The following is a 17,042-nucleotide window of genomic DNA, read 5'->3' on the forward strand; positions in this document are numbered from 1 at the left end:
CGCAGCCCCTTCATGGACAGGAATGGGTTGTCCTGAAAATGAGCTCAGATGCTCACACTAGGTTTATTAAAAGCTCTTGATTGAACAATAATGTGCTGAAAATTATAGTCGTGCAGGTTTTCTTAAAATGATCTAACTGCACATCACATTTAAGTAGCACAAATGTTGTCTTCCAGGCTGTGAATTACATCTACAATAAAACAGGGAATGTAGAGTGTATAAAGCACAGTATAGAGTATGATATGGATATATTGTGGCAACAAAGTCACCAGTATGGAGATGTATTATTTTATATTATGGAATATTGACACTAAGGATACAAAATGGTTTTTTTTACTACAATGTGTGATTATAGTACATCTCTTCCATGAAAAGGCTTTGGGAGATCAGAGCCAGGTGGAGGTATGATCAGTGATCTAAATCAAGGCTTTTTTTAGATGATATCATTTGTGTATCTGACCAGCTGCCCCTGATACCACAGCTGGACATTTGGAGCTGTGATGAATTCATGCAGCAAGCTTATTATTTTCAGGGTAGTTTAAGGGGCAGGCTATGGTTCTGTGAAGAATGGCATGCTGGTACACAGCCTGTCTAGATTCCAAAACCGATGCAATGGGCTTCTGGAAGACCTTCGTCTTGAGCCTCCGTCTTTCATAGTAAAACCTGCATTAAAACCTCTACTAAAGACCTAACTAAAGAGCTGGTGTCTTAGAACGCGTCAACACAGACCCCATCAGAACAGACACCCCCAAGGCCCATGTCTTAGAATGCGTCAAAACAGACCCCATCAGAACAGACACCCCCAAGGCCCATGTCTTAGAACGCATCAACACAGAACCCATCAGAACAGACACCCCCAAGGCCCATGTCTTAGAACGCGTCAACACAGAACCCATCAGAACAGACACCCCCAAGGCCCATGTCTTAGAACGCGTCAACACAGAACCCATCAGAACAGACACCCCCAAGGCCCATGTCTTAGAACGCGTCAACACAGAACCCATCAGAACAGACACCCCCAAGGCCCGTGTCTTAGAACGCGTCAACACAGAACCCATCAGAACAGACACCCCCAAGGCCCGTGTCTTAGAACGCGTCAACACAGACCCCATCAGAACAGACACCCCCAAGGCCCGTGTCTTAGAACGCGTCAACACAGACCCCATCAGAACAGACACCCCCAAGGCCCGTGTCTTAGAATGCCTCAACACAGACCTCATCAGAACAGACACCCCCAAGGCCCGTGTCTTAGAATGCATCAACACAGACCCCATCAGAACAGACACCCCCAAGGCCCATGTCTTAGAATGCGTCAACACAGACCCCATCAGACCAGACACCCCCAAGGCCCCTGTCTTAGAACGCGTCAACACAGACCCCATCAGACCAGACACCCCCAAGGCCCCTGTCTTAGAACGCGTCAACACAGACCCCATCAGACCAGACACCCCCAAGGCCCCTGTCTCCCTCCTCGTGCTCTCGCCAATGTGCACCATACACCTCCATAACTCTCAGCTCCCAGGGTGGACAGGCCAAATAGAAGAGGGAGGGGCACTGACAGACCAATGGAATTCCCTTTTGGAAGTCCCCTCCTGCCCGGGTTTTTGGCAGGCAGTGGGCAGGGGGGCATACACTTCTCTTCTGAGATACCACTGGGACCCAGGTGCACTCTGCAGTGGGTTGCCACGGTGATGGCAGGGAGGCAGTTGCAGCTTCATGAAGCGGAGATGTCTTGGCAGGCTGAAGGTTCCCTGGTCATTGTGCCGTATCCCCTGACAGATAATCGAGACGTGAAACATCAGTGTAGAGAATGGGGTCAGGGCAACAAAATCAGCACCGCAATTACGTTATCGTAAATGTATCAGGATAATACCCAATTACCAAGGAAATATATATCATACCAAAATTACATGAACATTATATTTATTATTTGAAGTCATGTTACTCAGTTAATACATAGATATGTACAGAATACTTCATCACAAATAACAATATAGCCTTCAGTAGTGTACTCCCATGAAATAATAAAGTCATACATCTCTGCAGATGTTTGAATGGCAGTGAATTAACATGCTGTACCTTACTCATTGTGTAGTTTTGATTGATAGGGGTTTTGATAAGAGCCTCAAAGGTCATCAGCCTATACGGTACTCAGCTCATTTTTAATTGAAACTGATTGTAGATGCAGGCTCTGATTTTTGACACCACCAGCTCTTTGATTGATCGCGTCCTTCGATAACGACCTCTGTAAAGCTCAGTCTTCTAACTGAGCTCCACACTGGTTCACCTTCAGCCCACCATCCACAAACATAACACTTTCTTGCTACCTCAGACCTCTGCCCCTGACCTCTCTCACAAACTACTATCCCTCACCCAACTGCTCCCAGCTCAGCGGGTCCCTTGGAGGCCCAATCCTCGATCTTAGGGTCACTCAGCCCTGCAGATCCTTCAGCACTGAGGCCCCTCTGTGTGTCGTATATGCAAAGCCAAGCTTCCATGTCTATCGATTTGTGCTCATCGCACCCTCCTCATTCCCAAACACACTTCTAGTTTCATACTGGTATGAGCACTGCTTAACAGCTGTAGAATGCATTAATAACACACATTATTCAATAATGACAAATATTATCATTATATAATTATATAATGCTTGTTACTCATGTACATTAAAGCTGATGTTAGAATGTTATGGTATACTTAATTGCTATTTATAAATGTTCTATGAATGCATTATGAAGGTGATATGAATGTTCTATGAATGCACTATAAAGGCACTATGAAGGTGCAGTTACTGTAAAGCATTACCAGATAAATGAATCAGGGCTACTGGGAACAGAACATTTCCCTTGTAATAATCTTTATTGTATATTCACTAATTCAGAAGATATGAGGGCGCATTCAGAGAAAATTCAGAGAAGGATGACTTACTAATAAAGGAAACACGTAGGGGGACAGTCCTGAAATCCTGAAATATCGCACGTGAGCGTCACAGAAATGCTGCATAGAGGGGTCGGCATTTCTCACATGACTGGAAAAGACATCCGCAAAAGCACTGGGATGCCTGGAGATCAGCTCGCTGGGATCCCACGCTTGTCTGGAATGCAGCACAGGGCTATAAATTATTCATCAGCTTCAGCTGGTCCGATTTTCCATTCCTGTTCGAAGTCGGCCTCCTGTGATCGCTACCTGAAGCTTTTTGCTCACAAATCTTCTTACAAGCGCAGCACCTCTTCTCCGTTTGAGCCCCAAACTTTGATAAAAAGTGAAAAACAAAAGCTATATGATACTCAAGATGGCCGTCTTTCCCTAGGGACACATGTGAGGGACATTAAACTCAGAATTGTGCTGAGGGCAGCCAACTGCTGGCAACTGATCGCTAAGAGGAAGGTGTCCTTTGTCTGGCTTCCTTCACATTCTGCTTTCGCAGCATGACTTATGGTGCAATACGCATGTTCTACAGTGAGATGAAGGGATCCCTGCAAGTGTCTGACACTCAGAAACAATCACTCAGCAAGCAGAAGCTAATCCTGAACCGAACAAGCAGACGAACGCAGGGATTACCTGGGGTTGTCTACTTCTTGGTCACATGACTCAGACCTTAAAGGTAAATGATCCAAGTCAAACTGTTGTAACTAAAAGATATAAATAAACATGGCGGCATTTAGCTTTGAGCAGACCAGGAGGTTAGAAGTACTGAATGAAAAATCAGCTGTGAATGAGAACACCTGGGCTATAATGTGCAAAACAAACACTAATTAAGTGCAGCCAGATGACCTCATGACCCTTGAAGAATCCTTTAGCCCTGCCTCGAAGTGTGAGCTTTAATGGCGAGGAAATTACCGAGCACTTGCAAGCTTTAAACATGACTTAGGAAATGATTTGCTTCAAGGCAAGGTGCTTAATGAACAGAAAAAAAGTCAATTAATGAAGTTAAAAAAACAGAGCGAAGTCACATTCAGATATAATTAAAAATTATAAAAGTTATAATGAACCATAGAAAATGTGTCGGCAAAATGGTTGTGAGTTGGAAAATATTGTTTATCAAACACAAAGAGCCTTTTCGCTGTTTTGTGTTGTTAAACAATCACTTAATTATTCATCGGCTCCCACATACTTCCCCCCACAGGCTGCCTCTTGCCACGTACATACGCAGGCAGCCATAAGTCCTAGATTAAATATGCATAAATATACATTTTTCTGCTAGTAATACAAAAACAATATTCCATCCAAGCTGATTTCCCTTCCACTGGTACTTTTCCATTGCTGCCATCAGTCACAGGAATTACTGGAGTTAAGATTATGCTGTAGTTTGCTTGTGGATTGAAGCCATTCAGTACAGTGCATGTTCATGGAGGTACGACAAGAGATGATCATCACCATCCACACTTTGCTGCAGGGGAATAAAAGCTAAGCTTCATCTGCAATAGAACTGTTTCCTTTATCTAGGAAAAATTGTATTATATTATTCATATGAAGGTTGTTTTTGTGAGGAAAAACATCAAAGCTTCTTGAAAAACAAATACAAAATGATGCATATACAAACACATCTACAGAATATTGGTAACCAATTCAACCAATTCTCCTGCTCATCCCTCCTTCTATTATGTTTCAAACATTTAAGTACTCCGCTTTGTTTATATTTCTCTGGTTCCTTTTTTGTCTGTTTAACCCACAATACATCTGTATATGCTTGTCAGTTTCACATCTTGTTGTGGAAAATTGAAGGTTCTGTTGCAAAGGAATAACACAGCGCCTATTCTTAAATGAATTTATGCCCTGTGATGGACTGGCGTGCTGTACCCATCCTGCACCCTGGTCCCTATTTTATTCAAATTCCCCCCTTACCAGGAAATAGAGAACCCCAAAGTGTGTGTGTGTGTGTGTGTGTGTGTGTGTGTGTGGGGGGGGGGGTATTATGCTTACCATCAGCAGCACACACTAAGGAGATGTACATGACATGGAACATAGATTCATTTCACAGTGTGAAATACACCAACCTACATGGCTGCCCCGCTGCCAGGAGGATGTGGACAACCTCAGGATGTGTTCCCTAACCTCAGTGGTTTCAACCTAGAGAAAACAACAAGATGGAGGATAATTAGAGGCACCTGTCCAGAGACCATGGCTCTGTAGAGGCGCATTTGGCCATAACGTCGGAAATAACACATCACTTCCATGGAGCCCTACACGTGGAATGTCAGCCTGTCCTTAGTTCACAGGGTGCGTATCAGCTTATATGGAGCCTCCACAATGGGCAGTCGGAGTTCAGCATCTGTGAGTTTCCTTCTGAGAGGAAGGAATGAACACTGCATTCTCAGAAGGCAGCTGGATGCCGGCTGTGTGTCCTTCCCTTTGCGAGCTTCAAATCCACACAAAGAGGGTGACAGGGCTGATCGGGGACAGGATGACAGGGCTGATTGGGGACAGGGTGACAGGGCTGATTGGGGACAGGGTGACAGGACTGATTGGGGACAGGGTGACAGGGCTGATTGGGGACAGGGTGACAGGACTGATTGGGGACAGGGTGACAGGGCTGATCAGGGACAGGGTGACAGGATTGATTGGGGACAGGGTGACAGGGCTGATCGGGGACAGGGTGACAGGGCTGATTGGGGACAGGGTGACAGGGCTGATTGGGGACAGGGTGACAGGACTGATCAGGGACAGGGTGACAGGATTGATTGGGGACAGGGTTACAGGGCTGATTGGGGACAGGGTGACAGGACTGATCAGGGACAGGGTGACAGGATTGATTGGGGACAGGGTGACAGGGCTGATTGGGGACAGGGTGACAGGGCTGATTGGGGACAGGGTGACAGGGCTGATCGGGGACAGGGTGACAGGGCTGATTGGGGACAGGGTTACAGGGCTGATCGGGGACAGCGTGACAGGGCTGATTGGGGACAGGGTGACAGGGCTGATTGGGGACAGGGTGACAGGGCTGATCAGGGACAGGGTGACAGGATTGATTGGGGACAGGGTGACAGGGCTGATCGGGGACAGGGTGACAGGGCTGATTGGGGACAGGGTGACAGGGCTGATTGGGGACAGGGTGACAGGACTGATCAGGGACAGGGTGACAGGATTGATTGGGGACAGGGTTACAGGGCTGATTGGGGACAGGGTGACAGGACTGATCAGGGACAGGGTGACAGGATTGATTGGGGACAGGGTGACAGGGCTGATTGGGGACAGGGTGACAGGGCTGATCGGGGACAGGGTGACAGGGCTGATTGGGGACAGGGTTACAGGGCTGATCGGGGACAGCGTGACAGGGCTGATTGGGGACAGGGTGACAGGGCTGATTGGGGACAGGGTGACAGGGCTGATCGGGGACAGGGTGACAGGGCTGATTGGGGACAGGGTGACAGGGCTGATCGGGGACAGGGTGACAGGGCTGATTGGGGACAGGGTGACAGGGCTGATTGGGGGCAGGGTTACAGGGCTGATCGGGGACAGGGTGACAGGGCTGATTGGGGACAGGGTTACAGGGCTGATCGGGGACAGCGTGACAGGGCTGATTGGGGACAGGGTGACAGGGCTGATTGGGGACAGGGTGACAGGGCTGATTGGGGGCAGGGTGACAGGGCTGATCGGGGACAGGGTGACAGGACTGATTGGGGACAGGGTGACAGGGCTGATCGGGGACAGGGTGACAGGGCTGATTGGGGACAGGGTGACAGGGCTGAATATAAATCTATTTATTTTTTGCACATTCTGCCTCAGTGCTAAACGTCAGTAACAATCCGGTGGTTAAATGTGTGTTTTCATGTATGTCTTAATGTTACGTTTTAAAATGTTACGGCTATGTTCTATGTCCTAACATTCAAATTGCATCGATGTCTTATTTTTCCACTTGTTTTTCATTTGTACCACAACCAACAGGAATCTTTCAGCTCGGAGTTCGATCCCCTGCATCAAGTATCTGAAGCTGACAATAAAAGACACAGAGCTGACCAGGAACCATAGCAGTCCACTGTATTTTTACATATTATACGCAGGCAAGGTAGCTTCTAACCCCTAATGAGCTGGATTACTTTGTGAAGGACTCGTTTGTGAATATCCTCTCTGCACAGAACTTCAGACAATGAGACAGGTATGAAATTATTAACAGACATCTGGAAAAGAGCTAAAACGACATCTAGGGAAAAGACTGATTATAAAGTAATATGGCAGAAAGCAGACTGTGCCACATCAGTCGATTTAAAAGTGACATCGTCATTGGAATGTGAAAAATATGTAATAAAGATTTTAAATAACTGCATGCGTGGGAGGAGAGGAAACCCCTATTTCAAGCCCCCGCTCCTTAATCAGAAGAACAGGGAGACCGCAGAGCGAGTGCTTATCCATCTCATTTTCAAAGCGCCATCACACATCACACAGGGATGGCCAAATTAGGGGACAGATTGCTTCGGTAGAGCAGCCGGAATGAAAGCCAGCATCAGCGCTGAGCACCGGACTGCAGGCAGCTCGGCCTCTCAGGCAAACGCTGTAAGGGCTCCCCAGGGACCCGAGGGCCGGAGTGGGACTTGAGGGCCGGAGCGGGACCCATGGTTCAGAGCGGGACCCGAGGGCTGGAGTGGAACCCAGGGGTCAGAGTGGGACCCAGGGGCTGAAGCGGGACCCAAGGACCGGAGTGGGGCCCGATAGCCAGAGCAGGGCCCGAGGGCCGGAGCAGGACCCGAGGGCCGGAGCAGCGCCTGAGGGCCGCAGTGGGACTCAGGGGCTGGAGTGGGACCCGGTCTGTGGTGACAAGGACAAAATGAAGCCAGTGGCCAGGCTTCTGTTAATATACAGGAGAAGATCAGCAGGTTCAGTAAATGTGTCCAAATGAAGCAGTGCAGCATGAATATCCTGAGCGTATGCAGGACGTGCGCTTAAATGCTGCTTTTCTGTTGTATGCAATATATCATGGCAATGAACAAATTCACTATGAAAGAGGAAAATACTGGTGATGGGGGTGAAGCAGCAGATAGGAGCCCCGGCACATCGGGGGGGGGGGGGGGGGGGAACTCTCTCACCCGGCAGGAAGCTACAGGGTCGCCATGACGATGAGCGGAAGTGGCCCCTCTCCTCTTCAGTCACCCTCAAAAAACAGCTGGGGTCTTATCAGCAGAAGTGGCACCGGTAACATTTGGTCTGATTCACTAGCAATAATGGAAGCAGCTCAGAACCAACCCCCCCACCCCCCCAATGTGAAATTCAGATACAGCAAACAGGAGACAGACACAAATAAGGCAGCTAGCAAATGTAAGTGAGAGCATTAGGCTCTTATTAAACACAGCTGCTTCAGGGCAGCTCCTCACACCGCCTGGCAGCAGGCAGAGCCCTATGATATGTTATTATATACTGTAAGTTAAGCCAGCTTTTGCCTTAGAAGCCACACCCACTTATGAACCAAATACATCTCTCTCTGGGTGAAGGTATCTGCTGGGAATGGAAAAGAAGAGGTAGATGTTGGCTGAGCTTGATGTGCTGGCTGGAGATATTGGAAACATGAGAGGGAGCGGAGAATGCAACTCAGACAAGGTTTTGCAAATGAAAACAAGCTGAACCTGTGTCATATGTGGAGCTGTGGTAGGAATAGAGTTCACCTACTTTGGATGGAGTCCAACATTTACATGTTACACTGGAGGACGTGGGGGAGCCTGTTCAGCGTGTGGTTCTTCTGGACTGTGCAGTGAGCGGCTGCACTGAGGACCGATTTTCAAGCTAATGTAAGACAGGGAAAATTACTAAAGAGTAAAAGGGTTAGCATGGGCAGGGAGTGTTACTCAACAAACGGGGGATTTTTGGTAGCACATAATGTGGCCTGCAATGCAGTGAAGAAAGACCATGGATATAAGCATTAATACCACCAGTACAGCACACCTACATGATAAACGTATACTGCATGCACAGTGAATGTTTTTACTTATTTATATCACACAAGACGCCCCCCCCATCTCCAGTAGGGTCTCGGCGCCATGTGTGAGTTACTCTGTCCCCTGGTCACTGCTCCTGCATTTCTATGATCCACTCTCTCCTTCCTTAGGGTCCCCCCCCCCATCAGGGCTCTCTCCTTCCTTAGGGTCCTCTTCCATCAACTCTCTCTCTTGATTGTATGACACAAGTTGCTGAGAAAGCCTTTAATAGGTGAATGACATTCCTCAGAACTTATTAAATAATAAACTTTTCGAAAATGTTTTTTTTTTTTCCTATATTGTTTCATATTCCTTCTTATTGCTGTCGCCTTCTGGGAGATGACCTGCTCAATTCAGTCCAGCTGTTGGGAAGCCTCACTAATTGTCTCCGAAGAGAGCTGATGGATGACCTTCAGTCAGAAGGCAGAGGGCGCAGGACAACCTGGGCACAGTCAGAACTGAGAACAAAACGTCTTTTCTCTCACTCTGTAGGTGACTGAAGGAGTAGGAAGCACATCTATTCTCCCCAAGCCTGGCTGTTCTTCTCCGTTCGGCTTCGTATGAGCAAAACAATAGACAAAAAAGCATTGAAAGAGGGGTTTTAACATTTTATACGCACTAACCTACGAAAAGTCACTGGACAAAAACAGGAATGAATAAAACATAGCTGTCGTCCAAGAAACACAAAGTGGTGTCTTTACTGGTTCAGAAAAGTGTCACAGAACAGAACACAGAACATCAGATAGCACTGGTTATCTTAATCCACCAGTACATCCCAAAGCTGTGATCTGCAGTAGAGACTCGAGGCTTTACAATGGCCCGTTCTTAGCTTACATTACATTACATTACATGGAGCTTTGCTTAACAGAGTGAGGAATTTTGCTGGCATCAGAAAAAGACGCTGTAATCAAACCCAGCTCTGTGAGAACATACTCATTTCACATGTATGGGTCTGCAGGGGCCTGCAAATGCAACCAGAAACCCTTGTGCCCAAAAATGTCTGAGAACCTGGGTTGCTGTGGTGGTGTGACTGCATATCAGTGTGGGGGTGTGATTATACTTTATCCTCATGAAGGGTTTCACACCGAGAGACCCCACGTACCTCTCGGCCCACCACACTGATTCAGTGAAAACTAATCATGCTTTCATTTGTAAATTAAAATCAAAGAAAGCTAATTGTCCTGCGTAGAAAGTGTGTAGCACTTCCAACATGGGACTAAAGTTGTAATGTGTGTTTCGTGCCCTCAGATGAAGACACCCCCATGAACTGAGATGTAATTTCACAGAAAAGATCTGTGTGTGTTTGAGTCACGCAGCAGAGAATAAATGCAGCAGAAAGCAAATCATCATCCCAAATTAGCAACATTCATATTCAATTATCATTACCTGCCCTAGGTTCCAATTACACAGGCTCTTATGTAGTCAAATATTGTCGTACTTGTTGTACTTGTTAAATAGCTGGCAAACCAAAGCAAACCATTCCACCTGCTCCATTACTTCCTAAGCCTGCTTTCAAGGGAGAAATATATGTCAAGCTGAAGCCTATGAGATAAATAAGTAACTGCAAATGGCAGAAATATAGAGCAGTTATCTACTACAAGCACATGTGGCCAATCAGCTCCCACATCAGATGATGGTAACGCAGCACCACCTGCTACATCATTCCCTCAAATAAGAGAGGCCCACTGTACAGGAAGCTCCTCACAAACAGCAGCTTCAACCAAACCTGATACAAAGGGAAATTAATCACATACAATGGAATTATCAATGCGCCTATTTCCTAAGTGTCATATAATCATCAAGATGGTTTGTGAAAACGGCGCACCAGTCACTGAATGCTTAAACAAAGTATATGACCAGTTGTACTACTTAGTTAAGCCTGGAACTTGGAATCTATGCAATTCAATTTAATATTTAAATCCCTTTACCAGGAACTTTCAAGGGAAATGTTTTAAGAAGCTATAAAGTGTGTACCAGTGTGACACTAATTAGACCACCTTAAATTATAAGAAGTGCAATTAGTGCTAAACCTATTCATGAATGTGCGCTTGAATGAGACGAACCGAACAGAACTGAAGAGCTCTTCTGAATGGTTCCAAAGCTTCATGACAGAGAGGGACAGATCGATTAACAGCTGAGCTGACAAGTGTTTTCAAGGGGAAATCACCCGGCAAGAAAAGGACACGGGGAGACAGCAGGGTTGTACATAAGCATGGCGACAATTCTCAGCCATCTGAGATCCAACCACAACAAGCCTGATCACTCATTCAGTGGGTGGCACAAAATAATTAAGGCTAACCAATTAATCACAATTAGTTTCCAAAACCCTAAGAGAAAATACAGAGTAATAAATATTTCACGCACAGTAATTTCTAGAACTTGGTTAGAATGTTTGTTGAAATGTTTGAATCAGGAATGTTTGAATCAAATATGGCTGGATGATACATTGTTTACACTTAGACTGTATTACTTTGACAATTTTTACGACTTTATCCAACATTACATGTTAAATCCAAACATGTTAATGGCACTACAGTGGCGGTACCCATTGTAGGATATGAACCAACAATCTCCAAGTCGCAAGATCTCACAAATCTGTCATACCACCATCTGACAAGATGTCACTCACTAAACCACTGGCTTTGTGCCTGCCTGCAAATACAAAAATCTTATGGATTATACATCTCTGTGCGCAGTGGTCCATGTAAGACACACTGGGCTGATCCTGTTAGAGAGGGGATTTTTCCTGAAAGGCAAATCCACTAAAAAGCAGAAAAGTCAGCTTTTAGATGACCGGCCAAAGCACGGTCTGACAGAGCAGGACGAGAAAACCTGGTTACTGAAACATAAAATTATGCAGATTTACCACTGACGAGTAATCCACTGACCCTGTGTTAATTAAATTATTAAACGTTTGATGGGAACATTCAATTCTGTTACATTGAATTTTAGTCTGGATTCTTACCAAGCATTCAGCAGAGAAGTTGCAGTACCTTCTACTGTTATCTAACAGTGACTGCAAGCAGAGGGATTGCAGTACCTCCTACTGTTATCTAACATTGACTGCAAGCAGAGGAATTGCAGTACCTCCTACTGTTATCTATTAGTGACTGCAAGCAGAGAAATCGCAGTACCTCCTACTGTTATCTAACAGTGACTGCAAGCAGAGAAATTGCAGTACCTCCTACTGTTATCTAACAGTGACTGCAAGCAGAGAAATTGCAGTACCTCCTACTGTTATCTAACAGTGACTGTAAGCAGAGGAATTGCAGTACCTCCTACTGTTATCTAACAGTGACTGTAAGCAGAGGAATTGCAGTACCTCCTACTGTTATCTAACAGTGACTGCAAGCAGAGAAATTGCAGTACCTCCTACTGTTATCTAACAGTGACTGCAAGCAAAGAAATTGCAGTATCTCCTACTGTTATCTAACAGTGACTGCAAGCAGAGAAATTGCAGTACCTCCTACTGTTATCTAAAGACACTCTACAAAATTTATAAATATATAAAAGCTACTGAAGGTCAAAATGGGAGGAACTTTGCCGAGTACGAATATCAAACAATCGAGAGCAGCTCATTGGCACCATTGTCCCTTTTAGCGTCAATCTAAATGTAGTTTGCTGACTGGGCAGTATATACCCAGGATTCATCTGTATTTGGCTTCATTTATCATGCCCTTCACAACCCCTCTGCTGAAAAACAAACCACCAGTTTAATGCTGCCATCACTATGCTTGGTAGGGGAGGCTGTTGCCTAGGTTACGTTTGAGCCACTCCAAATAAAGCACTTTGCTTGCAGGTCAGTGTCCACTATTTATTTTAATCAGACTGCAAACCTTCTTCGAAATGGTCATGGCTTCAGGTGAGCTCCAAGTGCAATTTAATGTTGCCCCTTCTCAGAAATGGCCCCTCTCTTTCTGAAGGAGGTGAAATCTCCGTAATAATGAGTAGCTTGTTACATCGCAGAGTAATGAGGAGAATTACAAGCAGAATGGCTGGCAGGAAGTTTTAAAGCACAAATTAAAATCAAGCACAGTAACAGAGACAGAAGGTGGGCGTTCATGAATCACACTGGGCTGTGCCATTGTCAATGCCCAGTCTGAAGGTCAAAATCCACAAGGCAATCCAGAGAGGCAGAGGTACAAAGGAGAGGCAAAAATACGGTAAAAAAACAGGTTGGGGTCACAGTGACCAAGTTCAAATGCAAGTCAAAAGGCAAGAGTCACAAAAACAAGACGCAAAAGTCAGGAATCAGAACAAGACTACGGTACAGGACGACTCAAACACACACAGTAAACCGAATTAACAAACTCAGAACTAGCACATGGAGAAGGTAAGTATCTACAGGCAGGAGACAAGAGTGGAGGTGCAACAAGATTCCAAGCAGGGATAAGATCACTGCACAAGACACAGTAAAACACAGAAGAGTTTCAGACCAGTACAGGCTGTGTTTACATTTTAGTGCCATGTTTCCCACCATATCCCACCATTCCCAACATGTGTTACTAATTACATGAGATGAGATAAGATCTTTTTTAAAAAAAAAACTTTATTTATCCCAAAGGAAATTCTTGCACATATATATGCATATAGCAGCAAGATACATACAAACAAGCATGCAAACAAACAAGCATATGGTGCAAAAGAAGACAAAGTGCGGCACAGTATGTATAATGCAGGCAAGTAAACAGCACAAACAAATCTAAGAAGTACAAAAAGTGCAGTGTGTCTCTAGACTCAGAAGTAGTGATTGCGCCCATTATAGCCCCCCTCCCAAGGGAAATATAATAGAAGAATTCATTCGGTAATCACAGCACAGACCTTTGCGACTTCGCTAGAAAATGTAAGAGATTCTCATATTTCAAGCCACCACCATCATCTAAGATTAGGTGTGATAGATAAGCAGTTAAGCCTCCTGTGAACCTCTATACTGCCTATGATCTCCCTCTTCGTAGCCAGAAAATAAACGGCAGACTCTGTGCTCAACATGCAGCAGCCAGAGTTCTTACAACCTGAACAATCTGATCATATTAGCCCTGTTCTATCCTCCCTTCATTGGCTTCCAGTTAAGTCTCAGATTGACTACAAAATACTGCTATTAACCTATAAAGCACTGAATGGCCGTTCACCAGAATACCTTAGTGATCTGCTGGCCTCATACAACCCTTACTTACTTCGTTCTCAAGGCGCAGGGTATCTGTTAGTACCCAGGGTAGAAAGAGCTACAGCAGGCTGCAGAGCTTTCTCCTACAGAGCTCCTCAGCTGTGGAATGGTCTTCCACCGGATGTGCGGGTTTCAGGCTCACTCTCAAGTCTAGACTAAAAACACACCTGTTTAGTTTATCTTATAGGGACACTAGTTCTAGCTCTAGCTAACTCTTCACTCCCAGTCAGACCTGCAGTGTGAGGTGTAGAGCTGGGTGGGGATCGGTGCCATTAGATTTGGATAAACTGGACTGTCAGTGCTGTCATTCTAGCTTCACCTCCCCTTGTGGAATTGGAGTGCTGACATTCAGGGACTCCCCATGCCTGCGCCCCCACCTGCCTCTCCCTCCTGCTTATGCTGCCATAGCCATATCTGCCGGAGCTTACATACTGCACTCACCTAACCGTTTGTACTGCCTCTAGTCTCCCCTACTTTAGCTAATTGCACATTGTATTTCCCCCTCCTGGGTTGTGCTGTCTGGAGACCCCAAATTATCAAGATATCCTGCCTACCCTGCTACCTGCGACGTCTCCACTACCCACGACGCCCTTCCGGCCTGCTCGCTCTTTGCCTGTGATGCCTTCCCTGTATGTTCTGCTGACGTAACACTGTTTGCCCTGCCATCTGAAGGAGCTCCAGCACTTGCCTGTCACCAACTCCCTGCTCCCTGCTTTGTAACTCATATGTTAAGCCTGGGACAATGTGAATTGGGACTTTGCCATCTTGATCAGTTGACTTTCCCTGCCAGCCCCTGGAGGATGGGCTCCCCCTGAGTCTCGTTCCTCCAAAGGTTTCTTCCTTCTAGGGAGTTTTTCCTTGCCACTGTCTCCTCTAGCTTGCTCACTGGGGGCTTCGTACGGGGATACTGTAAAGCGCTTTGTGACAATGTAATGTCATACAAATAAAATTGAATTGAAAAAATTGTACCAATAACATTGTTTAATGGGCCATGGGTCTTATGGGAAGCCTGCATAATTGTCACGCTTTGGGGGAGGCATGGAACGGGGAAACAGGAGGGATTTATTAGGAAAGTCACACTGAATACGAGGGAAAAGCAGACTGTAATGTCAATGACGGGACTAGGGAAATGTACTCGAACCCGGACTGAAATATACAGGATTAGTTAACAACAACTCGAAATAGCTGATCACACAGGGATTCCACAGGAGGTTAATGAGGGGGCGTGGCACACAGGAGGATCGGACGAGCAGGGCATGAGAATAATCACACTCGTCAAACTTTCAGGGCCTCCATCCATAGAATATATGCCAGCTGTACTACTGGTCTGTAGCAACAAACATATGATCTGATTGCAATACCTTGAACACGGGCAGAAATTTCCATATTCAAACAGGGGGTCAAACAGCTTGCAGTTCTGGGCAAGACGACAGATCAGCCGTGTGTGGACTCAACTAAGTATGGAGCCAATCTTTCAGTTTGCAGGATGGAAAGAAGGACTAGACCTGCATCTTTTCATGTTTTGTTGATATATTTCATCCAGGCCACAATAAACCAGCACGAATGACAGTATTTTTCTGAACTTTTATCAGTTTTTTTAAATCAGTTTTCCCCTTCTCCACAATAATGGCACCCACAACCAGTTTCAAATCACTTTTCCAAAAGTCTGGAATACAGAATTCTGAAGATCCAAGAAGATCAGTCTATCGGTGGACTTAAGTTTTGCAGAATTCAGTGTGGCATGGTGGGAGCCATAAATGGGTTGCATGTCATTTTCGATAAAGGCGTCTCTCAAATAAATAAATATAAATGTAAATTCAATCAATCTCTTCAGGAAAACAAGTGCCAATTTCCGTCTTTAATATGTGGAAATTTGGGTCTTTCCATACACATTTCGAGGAGCAGGTTTAGAACAAGAAAAATAACCAATGCAGTATGCTGTAAATTTGAATAACCAGCATGTTCAAAACAACACGAAGATACGCAAAATAATTAGAGGAGAATTGGGAGTTTTAATTAGGCTTAAGTTTGAAGTTTAAATAAGGGCAAAGTGATGTCTGCAACCCAGCGAGGTTTAGAACAATTTATGGCTGTAACACTTGGTGAGAATTTTCTGCCCAATTAATTCTTTCAGCAGCACTGCTGAGATCAAAGATATAACAGATTCCATCCCTGGCTTGATGTGCTGCAGAGCCTAACCATGAAAACCAGGTGTCCGGCCTTGGACCTTATCGAATGCTTCTTCATTAAGGATAGTCCTTCCCTTTTCCTGCATGTTGTCCTCCTTGCCTGAGCTTAGTTAACCAATTCCCATGGGTATTTGGATTCCTTCAGAAGATCCACATCTGTTTAGTAACAGCACATGTAAAAAACTAAACACTCTGTCCAGTGAGAACCAGCGCAACACAGAGAGACACAATCAGTCACCGTGACCCTGACTTAGTCTGCTGAGGCCTGTTTAGGTAGATTGGTCGTCGAATGGATAAAGTCGAGCCCGCATAACAATTCCCGATTGTCCATACTAGTAACAGAATAGCATAGAGAGCATGTCATGGCAAATTAAATAGGAAATCAATTCAATCCAGAGCAGTTAAACACTGCAAATTCCAGTGATGTGACAGAGAGAGGGACGCATCTCATTAAAGCTATAATACTCAGAACCTCAGACCAGGCAGCTGAAGAAACGGCTGGAAGAAGAAGACACCAGCTCATTATCTGTTCCGGGCGCATTTGATTAATTGCCTGCAAATGATATGGCATTGAAGGAGGAGCCAGTGTGGAGATGCTGTTGATGAGGAAATTACATTACAGTACCACGATTTCAACTATTTTTCCATATATTTTGAATTTAGTAGTACAGCTTCCCGAGACAGACATTTTTAATGATGAGAATATTTTAAGGGTGTAACTTACTATCTCCTAATGAACATGTAAGTCTTTTCCCTACAGGGTTCCCTAATAATAATAATAGTTGC

This window comes from Brienomyrus brachyistius, unplaced genomic scaffold (assembly GCF_023856365.1).
Source record: "Brienomyrus brachyistius isolate T26 unplaced genomic scaffold, BBRACH_0.4 scaffold98, whole genome shotgun sequence".
Classification (NCBI taxonomy): Eukaryota; Metazoa; Chordata; class Actinopteri; order Osteoglossiformes; family Mormyridae; genus Brienomyrus; species Brienomyrus brachyistius.